Here is a 24,498-nt window from a genome sequence, read left to right as displayed (position 1 = left end):
GACGAGGCTCCTCCAGATTAGGTCCCTGGGCTCCCGACGGGCCTCCGACGCACTGCCTCCAACACCGCGCAGAGAAAGGCTGAGAAGCCAGAATCCCAGGAAGACATTCCCCCCCTCCCCCCCCGGGAAGGTGGCATGCTCGGGGCCCTGTGACAGCAACAGGCAGCACAGTCCTGGAGCTCAAACCACAGAGCCAATGTGTGTGGGCAGTGTTTTGTGTTCTCAAAACTACTGATCGTGACAAAAACTCAGAAGCGATAGGAAGTGAGCACATGTGTTAAAAGAAAATGAACGGACACAGAAAGGTAAATACCATATGATCTCACTCATATGTGGAATTTAAGACTCAAAACAAAGAAAAAAGGGACAAACACAAACCTAGACTCTTGACTAGAGACAAGAAACCAACAGTCGCCAGCGGGGAGGTGGGCAGGGGAGGGGGGAACAAGTGATGGGGATGACGAACACACCTGTCGTGATGAGCACGGGGTGACAGACGCACGTGCTGAGTCACCATGTTGTGCAGTCAGCATACTGCACACCTGGAATGAATATCACTCTGTGCGTTAATGACACTGGAAGTTAAAAAAAAAAAAAACTGAATGGAGAGAAAGATAAGTGGCATTTGTCAGGTTTTAAAAACTGTACCGTGATTTCCTTCCTCATCCCAAATAACTTCTCTGGCTGGCACCTGATTTTGAGTTTGCAGTTCTGTATTTGTCCAATTTTGTGTCCATGTGACCTTTTTTTAAGAAGAGGATCCCTCTGGGGCGCCTGGGTGGCTCAGTCGGTTAAGTGTCGGACTTCGGCTCAGGTCATGATCTCACGGTCCATGAGTTCGAGCCCCGCGTCAGGCTCTGTGTTGACAGCTCAGAGCCTGGAGCCTGTTTCGGATTCTGTGTCTCCCTCTCTCTCTGCCCCTCCCCTGTTCATGATCTGTCTCTCTCTGTCTCAAAAATAAATAAACGTTAAAAAAAAATTAAAAAAAAAAAAAAAGAAGAGGATCCCTCTGTCCTGCACGGGCTTCAGGCTTCACGAAGCCTGGTCAGCCCGGGGCCCTGAAAGGCCGGGCATCTAAGCTAGGCTGGACACGTTAAAAAGGCCAAAGCAGAGGCCAAAACTTTGGGCTCAGGAACCAGGAGTTAGAGCACAACCTTGTGGGTGCAGCCGCGGGGGAGCCTGAGGACAGGTCAGCGAGGGGCGCCCCAGTCCAGGCTGGCCGAGCAGGGGTGCCCAGCCCTGACCTCCTGGAGCACTACTGTCTGTAGGCCTGCAAGTGGGGGAAGCTGACGGTGGCCCAGGGAAGGGACCTGAGTCGGGCGGCCTGGGCGGTGGGGACACGCGGGAGACTTAGAAAGCACACATTTCTCTCTCAGTCCTGGAGGCCGCACATCCCAGACCCAGGGGCGGCGGGCTGGTCCCTCCCGAGGCCTCTCCAGGGGGTACAGACGGCCGCGGCATCCCATGTCCTCACGTGGTCATCCCTCCGAGCGTGTCTGTGTCCCAGCTGCCTCAACGCCAGTCACGTTGGAGTAGAGCCCACGTTTGTGGCCTCAATTTACCTCCATCACCTCCTTGAAGACCCGTCTGCACATACACACCGGTTCTGGGGGGCCAGGGGCAGCCGGGCTTCCCCATGAGGCTTGGGGGGCCCCAGTCCAGCCCATCACAGTGCCTCAGCTAAGCAGGGCAGGGCATAAGATAGCAGATGCCTTCTGCTAAAATGAAGGAAAGGAAGGAAGAAACAGAGTTGGGATGATACACGCTGTGTCAATGTTTGACCAAAGATCTTTTTTTTGCTTAAAAAAAAAAAATGCCACTTTGGGTCCAGATAGAATAACAGGGGCCAGATTTATCCTCGTGACTGAATAATTAAAATGCGGGGAGCACGGGGGGGGGGCTGGCTCAGGGCAGGACGGGCCCCCGGAGGCCACAGGGCTGTGCGCAGAGCTCCCTGGAGGGAAGGGGGTCTGCGGAGGGAGCCCCGCACCCCCAGGTGAGCACCGGTGTGCACCTTCGTGCGGCAAAGCACGGAGGCCGGGCTGGGAAGGATCCCAGGGCTCACACGCGGTGGGGGAGCGTGTGGGCCGCGACGGTTCAGCTCCCTGCCGGCCAGGGAGGAAGGCGGTAGGTACGCCGTGGTCACAGCAGCAAGCCCATCAGCAAGAAGCCAAAATCAGCCACAGATCCAGGTCTGGCCCCACACAGCAAAGCCATAAAGATCAGAAAGAAGGAAACCAGGTTCAATGCTCGCTGCACCCCGAGACCAACCTCAAACAGCAGAGCAGCGGCGGCACACCGGCACCCCAAGATGTAAAACTCACCTGTGTGGCGTCGGATAAAGTAATGGGCTAGGATGGACGGAAGCCCCAGGAGCCACGATGACGAAGCCAGCCCAGAGGGCCTGATGACACAACAGAAGACGAGTCACAGTCCCAGCGCGGCCCACGTATTCAAAGGGCCAGAGGGAAGATGGCCCATGGGAAGCACGCTCGCACAGAATATTTTAAGAGGCACAAGCAGGGCTTCCCCACGTGACCACCATCACGCTGGAGAGGAAAGTGCAGGGCACAGGATTAACGCCGCAAAACAGAAGGTGGGCGAGTCTAAAACCCTGCACGGCAGCCCACGTGGGCTCTGGGACCCGTGTCCCAACGGCCACACTGTCCAGGCTGTAACGGCGCATGTGGAAGGACCCAGGGCACCAAGTCCTGCTGGCCGGCTGCTCCCTGTGAGTCAGGTACGGAGTGCCTCGACTCTCCTACCTCTGTGCTTTGTTGAAAAATAACCTACACACCCCCTTGTGAAGACTTTTGCACCACAGGAAAGCAGAGAAGGGAGGGAGGGAGGGTGGTACAGCACCGAGTCCTGGTCCAAACTAGACTGAACAAAAGTAAACTTGCCTTCTTTAGCTTCCAGCCCCGGCCCACCACACATAAATAAATACGAGAAATCAAGAAAAAGACAAAGTCAGAAGCGCAGGCGGGGAGCCCCCGCACCCCCCAGGCGTCAATGGGGTCCATTTCTCTGCGCAAAAGCAAACCCGTGTCCCAAAACAAACCTTGTTTGCTAAATGGTCTAGATAAATCGCAAGGCTGTTTCTTTCGGGCTTTCGATTTTTTTATCATACGATCACTGAAAAAGTCATTTCTTGACATTTGTGGAAGCCGGTGTCGGCCGCACCGATGGGCGGACCACACACCAGCTGGCGGTTTCAGCGCACTGTCTGCAGCTGTCCAGCGTCCCTGGCGGGCAGGGCCAACACCTGGCCGGCATCCAAATTTTATCCACATGAGGCAGATCTGGGACCAGGACCATCAACCCCCAAAGCCACAGGGTCTCAGTCGGGCTCACCGGGATGTGATGGGGGCCAAATCACTCCGTGGGGTCAACCTCTAACCCAGGGGCAGTTGGGGGGCGCCTGGGGGGCTCAGTCAGTTGAGCATCTGACTCTTGATCTCAGCTCAGATCAGGATCTCACGGTTTTCAGGTCTAAGCCCCGAGTGGGGCTCACCGCTGACAGTGCGGAGTCTGCTTGAGATTGTCTCTCTCCCTTCTCTCTGCCACCTCCCCTCCCCACTCATGCTCTCTGCCTCTCAAAATAAATAAGTAAACTTAAAAAAAAAACTAAAACCTCCCGGTGTCGTGTGCAGGCAGGCCCACCTTCCGGGCTCCAGGCCACGGCTGCAGACCGAGCTCCCAGCCACGGCCCCTGCCTCCCGCTGCGGGTCCCCAGTGACTCCAGGGGCTGTGTGTCCAAGGCCGGCCTCCCCACATGCCCTCCGTCAACCAACTTCAGATCCAGTGGGACCCACACTCGACCCAAACAGGCTGGACCAGGAGGCAGGAGACTCTGGGGCCCCTGATCACAGAATGCGGTCTATGCTGCAGGGGGGCTCAGGCAGGTACATCCTGGGGGCCCGTGAAGCACACGGAGGGCACGACCCTGCCTGGACACTGGGCCTTCCTGCAGGTGTTGGCAGTGGGGCACAGGTCTCCTGTGCGTTTTCACCTGGTCTCTGAGGAGGGGCAGTGTCTGGGGCCCCAAATACTGGACACGCCGAGCTTCTCAATCTTCCAACTGCTGTCGGGACCTGTGCCCGACCTTCCTGGAACAGCACTGCCACGACATTGACATTTGGGCTTTGCTAAAGTGAGGCCCAGACTGCCTTGGAGAACGGGGACTTAAGCAAAGGTGGTTCTGAGGACATCAGCTGTTCTGCAGGACGACGGGATGTCGGTCTTCGTTAAGAACCCTTTGGAAATGGTGCCTTTCTCAACACAGCTTCACCCTGAGAAATACTTTTCCCGAGATGCATGCAGCTCAGATTTTTTAGGGTGGCCCTGGCCACATTTGCACATGTCATACTTGTGGAGGCCGGACATCCCAGATCAGGGCGCTGGCAGGCGCAGCTCCTGAGGGCCACCTTCTCGCTGTGTCCTCACCTGCTGGGGATGGGGGTGCTCGTTCTTCTTACCGGGCAATGATGCCGTCACAGGAACCCCACCCTCGTGACCTCACCCAACACTATGGCCTCCTAGAGGCCTTCACACTGGGGGCTGTGGATTTGGAGCGGGGGCATAGTACTCTGTGCACACGGCAGGCACGAGTCTGAACACATGCAAATGTGCCCTCGGCTATGGAGGACGGATGGTGATGTCCTCTCTGTAACTCGTGCCAGGACACCTGAGGGCCCAGCCAGGGACGTGCTTGAAGGCCATGGTGGCTGGTTCTTTCTGTGCACAGGCCCAATTGGGCACGGGCCCAATTTGAAGGCTGAAGCAGGACAGGCCACATGTGCCTGAGAGCTGGTACCAGGGAAAATGAGATAAGCTAAGAGGGGCGTGTGCAACCTGTCTGCAACCACAAGTCCTCAGGGCCTGTCCTCCCTGGGGGAGGCAGGGACTCTGTCCTCCTCTGACACGCATTCCTGAGGGGAGCCCCATGGGTCTGATGCGGCCTCTCCGTAGATTTCCATCCCGTGTCTGTCCTGGGCATTGTTGGAACCTGCTTCTGTGTGAGGGGTGCAGGTGCATCCCCAGAGGGAGTGACGGGCAGGGGAGGCGGGTCGTGCAGGGTCACGGGCGCGGGCACACAGCCCACCACGGACAGATAGTTTAGTGCAGGTCCCCAGACCCTACAGGTGCCACTCACCAAATGGCACTTCCTCACCCTTACCCATCACCTCTGTTTGCAGGAGGCCTGGGGAAGCCATGCACATGTCTGTTAACACAGAGGCTCCCAGTCAACACCCAGGGGGAGAAAGTGAACAGGGGCGGTCTCTGCTCAAATATCTGCCCTTCAAAGCCGCCACGTGCAAAGGGTGTGGACAGAAACAGGAAGGAAGGAGGGGTGCCTGGTGGCTCAGTCGGTTGAGCGTCTGACTTCGGCTCAGGTCATGATCTCGCGGTTTGAGCCCTGTGTCGGATTCTGTGTCTCCCTCTCTCTCTGCCCCTCCCCTGCCTGTGCTCTGTCTCTCTCTGTCTCTCTCTCTCTCTCTGAAAGAAAGAAAGAAAGAAAGAAAGAAAGAAAGAAAGAAAGAAAAGAATCAGGGAAGAAGGTAACAGAGACGGTCCGGTTTGGGAACTGCCAGAGTCCTTCCGTGTTCACACATGCTTAAGAGTATGTGTGGTGTGACTCCGGAGTGAGTTACCAGGGGGCCTTGGACATGGGGGGCAGGTCTGTGGTTTATCACATGAGAAGCAGTGCAGCCCTGAATACTAATGTTCACAAGGCTGTGCAAGATGCTGGTTTAGGAAAAGCACAAAGCGGGATGAGGAGAAAAAAAAAAAAAAGAAGGCAGGGTGACCTGGGGAATTCAGTGTGAATGGCATAGACCCGGCCGCGTTCACTGAGACAGAGAGGCAGTGCCCTGTGGACGCGGGCCAGAAGAACTGGCAGCCTTCGGTGAATGGGTGCATTTTGAAACAGAAAGAGATCTGGAATTGCTCTGGTGCTATGTCACCAGCATCAGGAAACACGTACCTACTGAATGAAAGTGAAAATCAGCACCCTTCCGGAAGTAACGTCTTGGAGGCAGGAAGGCCAGTATGGATCTGAGGACAGAGGACCTGTGCCTGTACAAACGACCCGCAGGATCTCGGACCACCAGCCAGATTTAGTCAGGGGACTTGGCTTGAGTCTCGCCGGGCTCTGGGGGACGCTCTGGTGGGGGTCCCGGTGCCAGTTTGTGAGGATTCGGTGACCCACGCGTGGCGGGGGTTGGCGTGTGGCTCAGAGATGGCACCGTCATCGCCGAGAGCCATCACACCACTGTAATAACACGCCACTTGACCACGCAGCCCTGCCCAGCTTGTCGGGCACTGGGGACACACAGGAGACTCTCCAGCACAGGGAGGGAGGCCGGGCTCAGCTTTCGCCTTCCGGCGTGGAAACCAGCACGCAAGGGAAATCGTCTCGTCACCGTGTGAAGGATTCTGAGAAGAAAAACTAAAAACACCTACAGATTTTTTCCCAAGTGAGACATCCATTCATCTAAGAGCAGCTCAGACAGCAAATTCTTCCGCTTGCCTTCGGGCTCACTGCGTCCAAACACTGTCGCCGGGGCTGTGGATGCCGAAAGGCCACATGAAAGAGGACGGAGGAGGCGGGGGCAGGAGGTGGCCGGGTCAGCTCTCCCCTGGGCTGTGGGCCCCTTGTTAACAGTCCTGGCCGACTTCTGGGGACAGACTTCAATTAGAAGACAGAGCCAGACAACGGAAAATGTCATAAACTTTCACTCTCCGTCAGCGCTCAAGGAGACCGCCTGCTGCCTGGGACTTGGGGGGCCTCCGTCACTGGTCGGGGGGCTTCCTCTCCCATGGGGAGAGATCCCCCGTCAGGCCTGACGCGAGCTCGTGAGCTACTGTCTGTGCGGCCAGACTCCCTCCAATGAGCAGGCAGGCTGTTAAACAGAATTAGTTTTGCCTAAAATGAGCAAGGAGATGTTTCGGTGAAATAGAATTCTCCTGATTTACAGGGAAGGACACCAAAGACAGACAAACTATCCTTTACGCCCCGTGGTCTGTGCTGCGACTGCGACCACGGCCGTCAGACTCTGTCTGCGGACTGCCGAGGGCAGGGTGCCATGTAGGGGTGCAGGAGAAGAGCCCTTGCCTCCCGCGCCGACCTCACAGCTGCCGGGGTCCAATCTGTTGCCCAAGAAGCCAGGGCGTTGAGACATGTCCTCCCTTCTCAGGAGCCCTGGGAGGGGACAAGAAAAATAATGAAAGGAAATCGGTACTCACTGTAAAAGTTCCCGGGGCCCATGGCTCCATGTATGCATTTTCTCACTCACCCTTTCACGTAAGCTCACCCCCTCGGCTGGCCGTGTGAACCGGCCTCCGCCGGGCTCCAAAGACATACACACACACACACACACACACACACACACACACACACACACAACGAAGTACACGCCGATCATTTGCACTCCATCGGGGGTGGTGGAGAGCAGGTGACGTGATTGCCCGGACGGCCGTGCACGGGGTGGGGGTGCGTTTCTCCGGTCAGCCCGGCTGTGGCTGCAGGTGCTGGGGGAGCTTGGCCCTGCCCCTCGGCTTCCCTGCATCCCGAGTCCCAGGCTGTGGTTGGCAGATCGCGTCAGCAGAGCCCACATCCTGCGCCAGCGCTCAGCGGTCAGGGAGCAGGGGAGGAGCAGTCTGAGTGTCACCCAAGGGCAGAAGGCGGGCTCTGGTCACACGAGGCCACAGGCTTGCGAACCGTGGACACACTTACCCTCCAGTGCGGCAGCACAAAGGTACCTGATTATCGTCTAGCTGGTATTTCTCCGATGACTGCTGAGACCGATCCTGCTTCCTTATTTGATGGCATATTTGCATCTGGAGAAGTAGTATCTGTGCCTCGTGGCTTACGTTACCATATTCGTTTCCTTATTACTGGTCCAGTTCCAGTCACTTGTCATTTGTCCTGTCATTGGTCCTTGGCTTTAATGCGGTGGCCAGCAGAAGGGCTGGCCTCCGGGACTGGACTCTGCCTGTGGGTCACCACCCTTTCCAGCCCGCCCACCCGGAGCCCCGCTCTCCGCTAGATTTCACGACGAGGTTCCAAAAGAGTGACTTCTTGCGATATTTCTAACACGGGTTTCATGTTGAAATTGCAACCTGTTGAATGGATGTATTGGATTAAGTGAAATAAATCTTGGAAATTAATGTCACGTGTTTCGTTTTGCTCTGAGTGTGGCCACGAGACAATTCACACGTAGGTGTGTGACTTATGGGCTGTGGTGACAGGGACAGTGTGCAGGGACAGTGGGTGTGGGTGGCCTCCCCTCCACTACCTGCCACCCTCACGCCACACGAGTGTTCACCCTGCGTGTGATGGTATCTGCCAATCACTTTATTTTTTCCCACAAGGCTAAGAAATTCTCCATGTTCGTTTCCTGAATTGCCCTCCAATCCCTCATAGATCAAGCTTTCGTTTTCTAAAAATATTTAAGTTTATTTATTTATGTAGAGACAGAGAGAGGGAGAGAGAGAATCCCAAGCAGGCTCCACACTGTCAACACAGATCCCCACCTGGGGCTTGAACCCACAAACAGTGAGATCATGACCTGAGCCGAAGTTGGACCCTCAACCGACTGAGCCCCCAGGCGCCCCTTTGTAAATTCCATTATCTGAATATACCTATTCTATGATCTCCTGGTATTCCTCCCTGCACCCATCCCCCTCCCTAGGGGCAATGCACGATCTCACATAGTCTCTAGAAGCTACTTTATGTTTCTAATAAAGTTTACCTTTTTCTATAAAAATTAAGCAGAAGTTATCAGCAATACCGTCCTTTCCTACAATAAGAAGAGATGGAGAGAACTCAAGCCTCAGCTCCACCCACCTGTGCGTCTCCAGGTAAAACCACCCTCCGAGCATCAGTTTCCCCAACTCTGGGACGGGAAGAATGACAGCACCCTCGGACCTGGTGGGTCAGATCGCTACCCGGTCATAGTGAGCAGTAGGGGATCCCGGCCCACACCAGAGGGCAGAGAACAGAGCAGGCTGGGCCCCCGTGTCCCGGCACCGGCCTGCAGGCCTGGGGAGAGTGGACCAGACCCTTCCCAGCCCCCAGCTGGCCTGCAGGGCACCCCTTACCCCCCATCCCCCCCAGTGTGTGCTCAGGAAGGGCCCAACCTTGTCCCGTGGCCACCACAGGGCTCAGGGCCTCAAGTGCCTGCCGCAGTGGCTGTAGGAGCTCTGGCTACTGGTGCCCTGCGTCTCCTTCGGTCTCTGGGTCTGTAAACTGGACATCTGGGCCCTGAATCTCCCTTCCTTCATATAGTGGGGGCACAAGTGAGGGCGTCTGAGGACGCGTGAACCTGGGTGTGCCAGACCATTCCAGTCTCCATGCCTGAACCCTGTGGACACCTCCACCCACGAACCTGAACCCTGAGCCATTTCTCACGGTTGCAGAAATGAGGGTCCCAGCGCTCCGCTGTGGAGGCCTTCCTCCCTGGACCCGGGAGAACAAGCATGACGACTGCCCGCTGGCCGCCCCTGTGGGGCTCCAGACCCAAGGGAACCCATCGTGGGCCCCGATCTGAATGGTTCTGTCTTCCTCACTTTTGGATCCTCTCCCTGGCATCCACCAGGAGCCAAGAAACACCCGTGGGATAGGTGTGACCATTCGTTCCATGGAGGTGATAGCCAGAGTGCAAACAGAGGTGTTCTCTCCCTGCTCTTGTGCAGCTAGCCATCCACGCAAGGCGGGCATGACTCCAACAAGCTGACGGTGGTTACAAAATCACTAAATCTCTCCGTGGAGCTTTGCGAAGGCAGGGGGACCCTTCAGCACAGGAGCAGGACATGGTCGGGGGGGGAGGGCGGGGGGGGCAGCGATTCTTCCTTCCAAAGCCTAGTGGGGTGGGGGGATGGGTGGCCATAGCAAAGGTTTGTGCAGGACAAAGGGTATTGACTAATGGCATCCAAGAAACTGGACAAAGGCCAGTGGGTCACGCGCCCCCTGTGAACCCCGGCTTCCATCCCTGGGATGCAGACATGCCTCCTCGTCCCCAGAGGCAGGCAGGAACGTGCTGTGGTCACTCGGCCGGGTTACTCTGTAACAGAGTAAATTCCACACGGAAGCCACACCAGCAGTGACTGTGATTTCTCTACCTGTTTTTAAAAGTGTTGCTTGAAAGGAAAAACCCTCAGTTCTTCCAATAGCCAGAGACATTAGCTCTCAACTTTCTTTAAAGGGCTCTTCACTTTGGAGAATAAATTTAAAAGAACATTCTGGTTTTTTAAAGCTTTACCATAACATTTAAGGAGCATTAAAGAGAGTGAAAGTGGGGCTCCTGGGTGGCTCAGTTGGTTGAGCACCCAACTCTTGATTTTGGCTCAGGTCATGATCTCAGGGTTCATGGGTTCAACCCCCCAGGGGCTCTGTACTGACAGCACAAAACCTGCTTGGGATTCTCTGTCTTCCCCCTGTCTCTCTGCACCTGCCCTGCTTGCGCTCTCTCTCAAAATAAATAAACTTAATTAAAAAAAAAAAGAGAGAGAGTGAGTGAAAGTGGCATGAATTTCAAAGACAATGAAAATAATGAAACAGGATATTTTCAGAATATATTTCATTTTAAAATCAACATAATTGATTCTCTTTTTTTTATCTGTTGGTTTTTTTTCAATATATGAAGTTTATTGTCAAATCGGTTTCCATACAACACCCAGTGCTCATCCCAAAAGGTGCCCTCCTCAATACCCATCACCCACCCTCCCCTCCCTCCTACCCCCCATCAACCCTCAGTTTGTTCTCAGTTTAAGAGTCTCTTATGCTTTGGCTCTCTTCCTATCTAACCTCTTTTTTTTTTTTTCCTTCCCCTCCCCCATGGGTTTCTGTTAAGTTTCTCAGGATCCACATAAGAGTGAAACCATATGGTATCTGTCTTTCTCTGTATGGCTTATTTCACTTAGCATAACACTCTCCAGTTCCATCCACGTTGCTACAAAGGGCCATATTTCATTCTTTCTCATTGCCACGTAGTACTCCATTGTGTATGTAAACCACAATGTCTTTATCCATTCATCAGTTGATGGACATTTAGGCTCTTTCCATAATTTGGCTATTGTTGAGAGTGCTGCTATAAACATTGGGGTACAAGTGCCCCTATGCATCAGCCCTCCTGTATCCCTTGGGTAAATTCCTAGCAGTGCTATTGCTGGGTCATAGGGTAGGTCTATTTTTAATTTTTTGAGGAACCTCCACACTGTTTTCCAGGGTGGCTGCACCAATTTGCATTCCCTCCAACAGTGCAAGAGGGTTCCCGTTTCTTCACATCCTCGCCAGCATCTATAGTCTCCTGATTTGTTCATTTTGGCCACTCTGACTGGCGTGAGGTGATATCTGAGTGTGGTTTTGATTTGTATTTCCCTGATGAGGAGCGACGTTGAGCATCTTTTCATGTGCCTGTTGGCCATCTGGATGTCTTCTTTAGAGAAGTGTCTATTCATGTTTTCTGCTCATTTCTTCACTGGGTTATTTGTTTTTTGGGTGTGGAGTTTGGTGAGCTCTTTATAGATTTTGGATACTAACCCTTTGTCCGATATGTCATTTGCAAATATCTTTTCCCATTCCGTTGGTTGCCTTTTAGTTTTGTTGGTTGTTTCCTTTGCTGTGCAGAAGCTTTTTATCTTCATAAGGTCCCAGTAGTTCATTTTTGCTTTTAATTCCCTTGCCTTTGGGGATGTGTCGAGTAAGAAATTGCTATGGCTGAGGTCAGAGAGGTCTTTTCCTGCTTTCTCCTCTAGGGTTTTGATGGTTTCCTGTCTCACATTCAGGTCCTTTATCCATTTTGAGTTTATTTTTGTGAATGGTGTGAGAAAGTGGTCTAGTTTCAACCTTCTTCATGTTGCTGTCCAGTTCTCCCAGCACCATTTGTTAAAGAGACTCTCTTTTTTCCATTGGATGTTCTTTCCTGCTTTGTCAAAGATGAGTTGGCCATACGTTTGTGGGTCTAGTTCTGGGGTTTCTATTCTATTCCATTGGTCTATGTGTCTGTTTTTGTGCCAATACCATGCTGTCTTGATGATTACAGCTTTGTAGTAGAGGCTAAAGTCTGGGATTGGGATGCCTCCTGCTTTGGTCTTCTTCAAAATTACTTTGGCTATTCGGGGCCTTTTGTGGTTCCATATGAATTTTAGGATTGCTTGTTCTAGTTTTGAGAAGAATGCTGGTGCAATTTTGATTGGGATTGCATTGAATGTGTAGATAGCTTTGGGTAGTATTGACATTTTGACAATATTTATTCTTCCAATCCATGAGCACGGAATGTTTTTCCATTTCTTTATATCTTCTTCAATTTCCTTCATAAGCTTTCTATAGTTTTCAGCATACAGATCTTTTACATCTTTGGTTAGATTTATTCCTAGGTATTTTATGCTTCTTGGTGCAATTGTGAATGGGATCAGTTTCTTTATTTGTCTTTCTGTTGCTTCATTATTAGTGTATAAGAATGCAACTGATTTCTGTACATTGATTTTGTATCCTGCAACTTTGCTAAATTCATGTATCAGTTCTAGCAGACTTTTGGTGGAGTCTATTGGATTTTCCATGTATAATATCATGTCATCTGCAAAAAGTGAAAGCTTAACTTCATCTTTGCCGATTTTGATGCCTTTGATTTCCTTTTGTTGTCTGATTGCTGATGCTAGAACTTCCAACACTATGTTAAACAACAGCGGTGAGAGTGGACATCCCTGTCGTGTTCCTGATCTCAGGGAAAAAGCTCTCAGCTTTTCCCCATTGAGGATGATGTTAGCTGTGGGCTTTTCATAAATGGCTTTTATGATCTTTAAGTATGTTCCTTCTATCTCGAAACATAATTGATTCTTGATGAAGCATTTGATAAACCTGAATGAATCAAACTTTCTTGTATTGTGGTGTAAACCAGCCGAATATAAAGGCAGAAAGGCTCTAGCTGTCTCTAATCAGCCAAAAACAATTTGCTTTTTTTCCTGGAAGAATTAAAAGTAGATCTACATAGGTGTTTAAATTTATGTTTTAGAAAGGCTGTTGGGGGCGCCCAGGTGGCTCAGTCAGTTAAACAACTGACTTCGGCTCAGGTCATGATCTCACAGTTCGTGGGTTCAAGCCCCACGTTGGGCTCTGTGCTGACAGCTCAGAGTCTGGAGCCTGCTTCGGATTCTGTGTCTCCCTCTCTCTCTGTTCCTCCCCTGCTCGTTCTCTGTCTCTCTGTGTCTCTCAAAAATAAATGTTAAAAAAAAATGTTTTCAAAAAAAAGAAAGGCTATTAGGAGTGAATTCAAAATATCCAGAGGGAACGGTGAGGTGGATAAAGGGACTAAGAAGGGGTAAGAGGCAGAAAGCAGGTGCAGATGTGTGAGTGTAAGGGTTAGTGTAACTATCTGGATATGGTGATGATTTTGAGGTGCTAAAGAGAAACCCAGGGCATTCGGAAAGCGTGGTCTCGAACCGTGGAGGAGAAACAGGAATAATGCCCTGAGAACCTCAAGAAGTCAACTCCCCCTAAATCCTCATCAAAGCAACATAGCGCTCTAAAGCGTTCTCATATTAAGACGTTATGTTAAATAGCTTAAATGTTCCTAAAAATCTTTCTAAAATCATTAAGAAACTCCTCAGTACCTAAAATGATCATGGAAAATAAGGCAGAAAAACCTGATGCACACCCCCTTCCAGGAAGTCAAGGCCGACATCCGCGGTGATGAACAGCCATGCTGGCAGGTGCCGTTGAAATGACGTCATGAGTGGGAACTCTACTGACAACCCGCCTCTCGTTCCTGATGTCCCATCACCCCGGCTGAGGGAGGTCCCGCAAAAGTCTGACCAGTCCTCCAAACGGTTCAAGGTCACCAAATACATGGAAGAGATGAGGGAAAGTCACAGCCCAGAGGCGCCCGGGAGACATGAGCACTGGCTGTCACACAGTGTCCTGGATGGGACCCCAGAACAGAAAGACGCTAGGAGAAAACCATGGAAATACAAATAAGCTGTGGCCTTTAGTTCACAGTAATGTATTAATGGTGGCTCCTTAAATGTACCAAGAGATGTTAATAAAATTATTTTTAGTTTTTTTGTTTCTGTAAGCTGTAATATATTGATTTTTTTAAGGCCACCGTGCTTTAACATTCAACCAAAGTGGGAAAATGGAGAATTTCTTTCTCATTCTATTCTTTTGTCATGGCTCTGAAAGATGATCCCACTTATTTGCATGGAAGTTTGGCTGTCTGGGTAGTGTTTGGTTTCTGTTTCTTTCATAAAATTAATTCAAGTCATGGTTCAGCAAGATGTATGGAGCTGATACTATGCCGTGGGCGTTCTGCTAGGAAAAAGAGAACACAGCAGAAAAGATGGACTGCACGTGAATAATTTTAATGCAAATTGGAGATGCCGTCTCCAGGAACACAGTGAGACCACAAGACAGGTGTGGTTGTGCAGAGACAGGTCTCTGCACAAGTGACACGTAAGCTGGGGAGAAATGGACAGAGACGTTGAGGCACCTTGCGGACAAAGCAGAGAAGAGGAACAGGTGAGGCAGCCCCGGATGAGGACAAGGGTAGAGCGTGTCCAAGGAGGAAGACAGACACCCACCAGGGAAGGCGCTCGGGGTGGCACCGGGTTCCCCGGTGCTGGTTCCCTGGCAGCTCCCTGGCAGCTCCCTGGAGCTCCAGGAGTAGGTGCTCCAGAGCCGGCATGGTCTACAGACAAAGAGCCGGGCTCAGAATCACAGACGTTCACCCCCATGAACGAGGAAAATGCCCCCCCAAGTCTGAAAAACCAACAAATAACAGTCGCCCTTTCCAGCTTGAAAGGTGATGGGCTCTGAGAGATGTGCCCTGGGAGGGCTGAGAGCAGAGGCAGGACCGGGCATCGAGGACGGAACTCTCCGGAGCAGGAAGCGGGAAGACGGGTTGGGGGACAAGAGTGTGAGGGGATGGATGGGCCTTTGCACCTGCATTAACAGCTCAGGGGAGACCCATGGGCAGACTGTGCTTTGGGAACAGTGCTGGCTCATCATTTATTAAATGTGGTCACCAAGGTCCAGGATCTTCCCACATAGTCCCAAGCCTGACCGTTCCTATGTAGGCGGGAGAAAGCTGGGGATAAGATGGCTAATATTTTTAATTATTTTTTTTCAGATAGTCATAGGTTGAAATGCAGAAGAAAAACACCAGGAGATCATGTGTATCCTTTACTACACGGAGAGTCTCACATAAACATAGTCAGCATGGATCAGCTAGTCAGAAGAATCAGCACCTGTATCCTTTGGATAAATTCCTAGTAGGGCGATTCCTGGGCCATTGGATAATTCTGTTTGTAATTTTTTGAGGAACCTCCACACTGTTTCCCACAGTGGCTTCCACAGTGGCTGTACCAGTTTGCCTTTTCACCAAGAGGAAGAGGGTTCCCGTTTATCCACATCCTCGCCAACATCTCTTGTCTCCTGAGTTGTTGATGTTAGCCATTCTAACAGGTGTGAGGTGGTATCTCATTGTGGTTTTGATTTGTATCTCCCTGTTGATGAGTGATGTTGAACATATTTTTTATGTGTCGGTTGGCCATCCGGATGTCTTCTTTGGAAAAGTGTCTATTCATGTCTTCTGCTCATTTCTTCACTGGATTATTTGTTTTTCAGGTATGGAGTTTGGCAAGTTCTGTATAGCTTTTATTTATTTATTTTTAATTTTTTAATGTTTTATTTATTTTTGAGAGAGAGAGAGAGACAGAGTATGTGTGGGGGAGGGGCAGAGAGAGAGGGAGACACAGAATTCGAAGCAGGCTCCAGGCTCTGAGCTGTCAGCACAAAGCCTGATGCAGGGCTCGAACTCATGAACTGTGAGATCAAGAGTTGGACGCTTAACCGACTGAGCCATCCAGGCACCCCAAGATTTTAAATACTAACGTTTTATCCGATATGTCATTTGCAAATATCTTCTCCCATTCTGTCAGTTGCCTTTTAGTTTTGCTGATTGTTTCCTTCACTGTGCAGAAGCTTTTTATCTTGATGAGGTCCCAATAGTTCATTTTTGCTTTTGTTTCCCTTGCCCCCAGATACGTGTTGAATAAGAAGTTGCGGCCAAGGTCAAAGAGGTCGTTGCCTGCTTTCTGCTCGAGGATTTTGATGGCTTCCTGTCTTACATTGAGGTCTTTCATCCATTTTGAGTTTATTTCTGTGTATGGTGTGAGAAAGTGGTCCAGGGTCATTTTTCTCCATGTCACTGTTCAGTTTTCCCAGCACCACTTGCTGAAGCAATATTCTTTCCTGCTTTGTTGAAGATTAGATGGCCATATATTCATGGGTCCATTTCTGGGTTCTCTATCCCATTTCAATGATCTATGTGTCTGTTTTTTGTGCCAGTACCAATACTGTCTTTTTACTTCAGTCAGACTGTGTCAAATTCTTTTTTGTTGTCAATCAGTGTGACGGCCTGACTTTTTTTCTGTCACCTGTTTGCTGCACGAGTTGATTTTAGAGTGTTGAACGGTCCGTGCAGGCTTGGAACAAATCCCACTTAATCATGGTGCGTGATTCCGTTTCCATGTCAGCGTATGCTAGAGGAATTTTATATCTAAGTTCATGAGACGTATTGGCCCGCAGTTTTGATATTTTTCTAGTGCCTTAGAATTCTTGGCGAGTATTATTGTCTCAGGATAATATTGTCCATATAAAATAGCTTGTAAAGTGTTTCTCCCTCTTCCATTTTTTGAAAGGGATTATGTAAAATCACCTACATGTTTTAAGTTTAAATATTTGGTACAATTTTCCAATGACCTGTGCCTAGACCTTCCTTTTTTGGGACATTTTCAGTTACGAATTTAATTTCTCTTATGGTTATAGAATTATTCAGATCATCTACTTTCCCTCACCTGAGTGTTGGTAGTTTATGTTGGTAGTGGAAGAATTATCCCATTTCTGCTATGTTGTTTGACTTGATGAGGGAACAATTGTTTTCAGTGTCACTGGGGTATGATTTTAATGGCTGTAAGAGCTGTGGAGACAGTCTTGATTTCATCCCTGATTTGGGTGATTGTTTTGTCTCTCTGTTTTTGTCTCTTTTACTAGAGGTTAATCAATTGTACTGATTTTTTTGAAGAACCAGACTTTTGTGTCATTGACTTCTCTCGTTTCCCTGTTTTTATTTCATTAACCCCTAGTCTTCCGTTTACCATTTTGTTCCTTCTGTTTACTTTTAGCTTTATTTTGCTCTTCCTTTTCTAGTTTCTTGTGGTAAAAGTTGAGATTATTCATTAAGAGTTTTCTTCCTTTAGCGTACGAGCTTTTAGCACTGTAAGTGTCTCTCAGCACCTCTCTAGCGGCATCTCACCTATTTTGTTTGATATGTTGTCTTTTCATTTTCATTTCATTCTATATACACAGTTGACCCTTGAATGACACAGGTTGGAACTGCACAGGCCCCACCTATAAACGGATTTTTTCCCCCAATAAATACAGAACAGCACGGTAAATGTATTTCCTCTTCCTTATGAGTTTCTTAATGACATTTCTTCTCTCCAGCTTATTGTATTGTAAGAATACAACATATAATACTTATAACATACAAAGTATGTCTTCATTGACAGTTTATGTTATCAGTAAGGCTATTGGTCAACAGTACACGATTACTTAGTTAAGTTTTGGGAGAGTCAAAAGTTATGCATGGATTTTTGACCTCACGGGGGGGTCGGTGTCCCCAACCTCACATTGTTCAAGGGTCATCTATACACATGTATGTACATAGAATTCCCTTGAGACTTTGTCTTTGACCTCTGGACTATTTAGAACTATGTTTTTCATGTGCCTGTGTGCAGAGATTTGCCTTTCTGCATGATTTCTAATTTGATTCCATTATTGTTAGGGAAAATATTGTGTATGATTTCAATTACTTTAAATATATTGAGGTTTGTTTTATGGTCCGCAATTAACATATGACGCATGTTGGTGAATATTCCGAGAGCATTTGGGAGAATTGCATGTTCTGTCATTTTTTGAGATCCATGTTAGATTTTGTGGGCTGATTGTTCTTTTCAAATCTTTTACACTCTTGCTTTTTTTCAATTAAGTAAATATGACAGTTGCCAAAATGGAGGATTGAAGTTTCCAATGCTCCCATGAGTTTGTCCATTTCCCCTTTCAGCTCTCCCATATTTTGGTTCATGTATTTTGGGGCATAACCACTGATTAGCTTGTGTCTTCCTGGTGTTTCGATCATTTATCATTAGGTAATGTCCTCCTTTGTCTCTTACAGCTTTTTCCCTTTGAATGCCATTTTATCTAATATTGATATAATTACTGTCCTTTTTTAAAATTAATGTTTCCGTAGTACATTTTTTCCATCGCTTCACTTTCAGTCAATCCATGCTATTGAGTTTGAAATAGATTTCTAAGAAACAATAGAGAATTGGCTGTTTTTAAATCCAGTTTGTCCAACCCTGCCTTTTAATTGATAGATTGATATCATTTACATTTAATGTAATTATTGATAAGTTGGGACACATATCTGCCACTTTATTATCTGCTGCCTGTTTGTTTCCTCTGATTCTTTTTTTCCTGTTTCTCTTTTATTACTTTCCTTTCAATTATTGCTTCCTTTGAGTATTCCAAGTAGATTGATGGCATTTTTTTCAGGTTTCTCTTTGTAAAGGTTTCTTTGGCGATCATTCTGGATGTGAATCACGGTCTACTGTTATCGGTGTTTTTACCAGCTGGAGTGAAGCACCACTTAGGTCCCATATGTTCCCTTCTGTTACACATCATTGTCTCGAGTATCACATGGGGCTATAATTTCTGTTTCCATTGTCAGATACGGTATGGAAAAATCATTTGGGAAATGCTATTCTATTGTATTTACCCTTATTTCAGCCCTTCTTTGTCTTAAGTCTGCTTGCAACAAACTTTCAGTTTTCCTTCATCTGCCAATGTCTTTATTGCACCTTTCCTTTCCTGAAAGCCTGAGACACCAGGTATAGAATTCTGGGTACTTGAAAATTTTCACGTTTTCCTGGTCTCTATGGTTTCAGAAGATAAAATCTGCTGTTAACCTACTCCTATAGGTCGTGGATCTTCTGTCTGATTGCTTTCAAGAATGTTTTTCAGCTTTCTCAAGTTTGTGACATGTTCTTGGTTTGGATTTTTGGGGTACATCCTACTTAGGATTTGCTCAATATCTTGGATCTATAGATTTGTGTCTTTTCCAAATGTGGGGAGCTTCAACCATTATTTCTTTGATGAATCTTTCTGCCCCAGTCTCTCTTCTCCTTCTGGGATTCCAGAAAAGCCATATTGACTCTGTGTTATTGTCCCAAAGCCCTTCCCACTCTGTTTTTGTTCTGGTTCATTTTCTCTCTGTTGTTCAGATTGTGTAAATTCAATTGTTCTGTCCTTGGCTTTACTGATTCTGTTCTCTATCTGCACTCTACTATTGAGACATTCAGACAATTTCTATATTTGTTATTACATTTTTCAGTTTATGACTTACATTTGGCTCTTTTTAAAATAATTTCTGTTTCTTTGTTGAGACTTTCTATTTTTTATTTTTTAATTTGTAGTTTCTTGTTGAATAATTTGTATGCTGGTTACTTTAAAACTCTTGTCAGAGAATTCTCAACATCTGGTTCATCTCAATGTTGACACCAATTGTCTTTTCTCAATTCAATTGTAACGGTCCTATTTTTTGTTATACTGGGCGATTTTCTATTTATCCTGGACAATCTGCCATTACTTTAGGAGACTATGGGTCCTTTCTTATTTTTATTTTTTAGTTCAGCAGGCAGCCACCCTACTTAGGTTTACTGAGACTCTCTTGGTAAAGTAGACCCAAGGACTGCTCTGATGTTTCCCTTCTCTTGTCAGGGTTTTGCTTCTTCCTGCCACTGCTGTAATTATGACATAGATGGTCTGACTCCTCATGTGGAACTTCAGCAAACCCAAAGATCAAACTTCAAGGCAGATTTTTTGAAACATTGAACCGAAAACTGCAAAAAAATTTGATGTTCTAGGGACAGGTATAGAAACTCTCTGGTGTTCCAACCATGTTTGTTTCAGAAATCTAAATCCTCAAGCTTGTTTCTTTCTGTTTTTACCCCCTCTTGAGTGGTAGGATGCAGTTCGCCCACCCATGGTCTCGTCACTGTCCCAACAAGTGTTCTGCTATACTCACCATTCTGCTTCCAAATCCTTGCCTTGCCTTGATGCTTCATTCCAGGCAACTAACGGCGATATTAATGTGACTACATGCTCACAGTTACCAGTATCCAATTACCCATCAGTGTAAAAGTTATCCTGCCTTCAAATCCAACGTCGTTAAATAATCAGTCCCAAGTTCCCGTGTTTGCAGTTCCTGTCACCTCCACAATCCCTGCAGACAGCAAATATGTATTAGTGAGAACACATTTAGAAAAACAGTAGCCTCTCTAGATATTTTGAGTGAAGATATATGTAACAGGGGCAATTAACCATTAGAAAGTCTGTGAGGGAAAGGGCCAAAATGCCGTTTTTCAAGAATCTCCTGTGCAAGGATTTTAGGCACGCCACTCTCACAGGTCCCAACTGCTCACGGTGCCAGAGGGGATGATTATCTAGGAATTTTGGAGTCTTTGAAAGTCACTACCAATGACCTCAGCTACCGCCTGAAGCTGGTGCTGGAGAAAAGGACTTTTTCCTTCTCTCTTATTTCCCAAGTTACGTGTGAATGTCTTGTATGGCTGAAATAGAAACTGAAAACACAAAGAAATTGTGACAAATGTTGATCCATAGGCAGCTCTGCTCTGTAGGGCGACGGTCAGAAAGGGTTGGAGTTGGGGCGCCGGGTGGCTCAGTCAGTAAAGCCTCCGACTCTTGGTTTTGGCTCAGGTCATGATCCCAGGGTATTGGGATCCAGCCATATGTCAGGCTCTGCTCTTAGCATGGAACCTGTTTAAGATTCTCTCTCTCTTTCCCTCTGCCCCTCTCTCCCACTCTCTCTCTCTCTTCCAAATAAATAAAAATGAAAAAAAAATGTAAAGAAAAGGGAGGAGTTGATGCTGTATTTTCAACAGGATGAGCACCATGAGGGGCACTGGTCACCTGCCCTCAGGGACTCAGACTGGCACCCCTTCCCATAACTTTTCCTACTGACTTTCCTCCCATGTCAGGAAACATTAACATAAATTTTTCCCCATTTCGCACATAACAGTGTCTCCCACACTTTCATTCATTGCTTACATTTGAAATGTAAATACTTTCACGTTATTTCTTTTCCTCCCTCTCTCTAGAACTCTAAAGCACATCCTTGTATTTGTAATTCATATTTTAAAATATTGAGGAAGGGCTCTCGCTGACCAGGACCAAGTACCCTCCCTCCCCTAGATGCCCCTTGATGTGAAATGTTGGGGTTCAGGAGAGAAAGGTCAAGAAAGAATTCTTGAGACATCTTTGGTGCAGAAAAAAAAAAAAGGTGGTTTTATTAAAGCATGGGGACAGGCTCCTAGGCAGGAAGACCTGCCCTGGGGTCATGAAGAGTGGCTCATTATATACCCTCAGGTTGGGAAGGGGTCAGGGATAGCATAAGTCTAAGGAATTTTGAAAACAAGGTTTCCAGGACCTTGAGCTGCTGTTGGGAAAACGTCATTTATTCCTGTTTAGTAAAACCTCAGTCACGAGCCCCTTCAGATGTATATCAGGGGCCATGAGCTTGGAGTATAATTGCCAACATACACTTAGGGGATAGAGATAAAGAAGGTTTCCAAAGGGATTTTCATATGTTAAAGTAGACTTACAGGAACCTGGAGGTCTGGCTAATGTCAAGTTAAGATCTCTTCGTGCCTTTAGCAACGTATTAACACAAACAGCTTGAGGAATGTCACTCTGCCTGTTCCTAGGACTTGCCAATGGGCTGTAAGTTATAAGGAAATTTAACTTTTTTCTTTTGCCTTTGTGGGTCACATAATTCTCCCCTGAACAATTTTGATCCTTAAATCTTTAAGGTTGCTGAGGGCAGAAGGTCTTCTCTTCTGTAACTTCTTCCTACTGAATAAGGGTGCAGAGATGTCCCTATTTATGGGTCACCATTGGTCAGTTAGGGATCTAGGAGTTATGAAAGGCAGAGGCAGTCGAATCCAAGGGAGACCCCATGTATGGATCTTCCCAAGTGGAAAGGGTCATCTAGAGACTTCAAGTTCTGGCAGTGAAGGAGTCTAGACACCAGAGGACATGGGAGAAAACATGATTAGAATAACAAAAAAGGAAAGAAGCCCACATAAGAGTCCTTTGATAGTTGACAAAAATCCTCCTCCAGTCCAGGAGTTTAACCAATCATTAATGGAAAGAGAGGGATTGTTTAAGAACCATTTTGAGTATTTATGTCTGTTAGAAATCCAGAAATCTTTCTGTGGTCATCTGGAGTGTACACACAGCCTTCTGTGTTTATGAGGGCACGAGTCCCACCTTGTGCCATTCTCTTTTGTAAAACTGCTTTACACATTTGTTACTTCAGTATTTTTGAGGGAAATGCTATTTTGAGTGTCATTTAGGGCTTTGACCATGTGCTTATTGAGAGCTTCCATTCACCAAACAACATCCTCCAGTCCCAAAGAGGAATCTAAGATGGATGCTCAGTGGTCATGCTGCTGAAACACAGAATGTGTCCACCGTTGTTTCACATTTGGAGGGTTGGCTGGGTTGGTCATGGTTTTACTACTGTGTCCATGCATCCAGGTAAACCCAGAGTACAGCGGCCTATCCAGCTGGGGGAGGCCATGGACACAAGTCAGAGCCGCATAGCCATGGGTCCCATTAGGGGCCGCTCATCTGATTCTGGGCCTCTGTGAACTGCAGTCAAAATATCAAAGACCATTGGGTATTGGAGGGCCACCTTTTGAATTCGTGGGTGACTATGAGTTGTGTCTGGTCAAAGGTGGCTGCTGTCTGCTTGGCTAAAACCTCCATTTGCAATTTTGTGTCAATAGAGGTGGCTCCTGGGACAAATATGGCAATCAAGACGCCCTCTTTGTTTGATGTTTAGGTTAACAATATCCTGATTATGAGGAATCACTGGCAAGTGGGAGAAGACTTGTCTCAGGAGATAAGGGCATTTCCAAGTGCATCATCCAATCCAGTCACAAGGAAAGTGGGGCCATCCGTTGTCTTCCCAAGCCCAGAGCTAACCCCACAGAATGGCTGTTAAGGAGTGATTTTGTCACCCTGGCTACACAGAATAGGTCAAGGTGATAGTTGGGTTATACAATTGCTGGGGAATCCACCTCATTCCCCAGCTGTTCAAATAATTATATGCCCATGGGGTCCTGTTACTATCCCCACAGAATAACAAGCATGAAGATTATCTCTACATGAGCTGTTGTGGCAATTTCTCTGACATTTCCCTCAAGTTGTCTAGTTTAAGCAGACAACATTCAAAGCAATCAGAGCTAGAATTGAAATCTGCAGAGGTGTGTTACTGAAACATAATTTTTCTAACATCACCCTTATCCTCAGAGATGGCCAAACCAAGACTAATTTATTTGTAAAACAAGTCTAATTTTAATAAGCTTGTCTTATTTACCTAAGCTCAGCAAGAATAGTAGTTGGCCATATAGATCTTTTTTAAAGTCTGCTTTGCTGGAACTTTTATAAGGAATCTAGACTGAATGTTTAGTAGTCTCTTCAGGCCAGAAGCCAAGTCAAGTACTTCCGCCAGACAGGCCTGCAATTCCTGTGGAATTGGGCGAATTCCTCTCCACGAGGTCCCCAGTTTCCTGCACCTGCCAGAGAAGTGACCTTCTGTACTCACCTGGGGAGGCTGCTGGGATCTCTGCCAGCAGGTATCAGGCCAACATTTCCAAGGGACTTTACGGCTCCGTGTTTTACAAAGTCGACAAAGCTGTCTGGTCGTGTCTGAGTCTATGCATGACTCTCATATATGACATTCCAGTCAAAGCCTTGGTACAATAACCAATGTTCCCAATGGTGTCCTGTTGCAAGGAGAACAGATTCTTATTGAACTTAAGTAAATAAGTATGATTGCCATGCAAGAAAGAATACTCACTAAGACTTTCTGAATAGAGAGAAAAATTAAATGTCTCAATTTGTTCACAAATGAAGACTTTATCATATTTCTGTAAGTCACAGATAGCTTAAGAGAAAGTTTCCTTAATCTGGAAGAGCAAACACTGGACAGCCAGTACTGTTGCAAACAGCAGTCACAAAAACTTGTTCAGTTCACTTAGTCCCGTGTTACTAATTCTTACTCAGTTTGAATGCAGCTTTTTAGGTAGTTCTGGAAATTCTTACCCATTTCAGTTTCATGATCTTAAAAATACCAAATACCTGTATTTGTCAAAAAAAAAATCCTTTCTATGAATCTCCCCAAGGATGAAACTCATTTTGTCAGAGCATCAGAACAATAACTACAAATGACAAAAACTCAGAAACAGACATTGTTACAGATCTGATGATATGAGAGCTCATTATAATGTAGCTGACAAGGAAATTCAGTTATTTCTGTGACATAGAACACTGCAATAATCAGAAAATCA

General features: G+C 47.5%; 1 long non-coding RNA gene across 1 annotated transcript; it reads right to left on the bottom strand.

Annotated features, from left to right (window-relative positions):
• Positions 1-6,301: 6,301 nt before the first annotated feature.
• LOC107179440 lies at positions 6,302-23,931 on the bottom strand. The gene is made up of 3 exons (XR_001510067.2): positions 23,754-23,931; positions 20,148-20,345; positions 6,302-7,204 (listed from the first exon to the last, which is right to left on the bottom strand). It is a non-coding gene; the product is annotated as an uncharacterized LOC107179440 (long non-coding RNA).
• Positions 23,932-24,498: the final 567 nt, after the last annotated feature.

The sequence above is a fragment of the Panthera tigris genome, chromosome A2 (assembly GCF_018350195.1).
Source record: "Panthera tigris isolate Pti1 chromosome A2, P.tigris_Pti1_mat1.1, whole genome shotgun sequence".
Lineage (NCBI taxonomy): Eukaryota > Metazoa > Chordata > Mammalia > Carnivora > Felidae > Panthera > Panthera tigris.
This window is presented reverse-complemented; position numbering and strand designations above follow the sequence as displayed.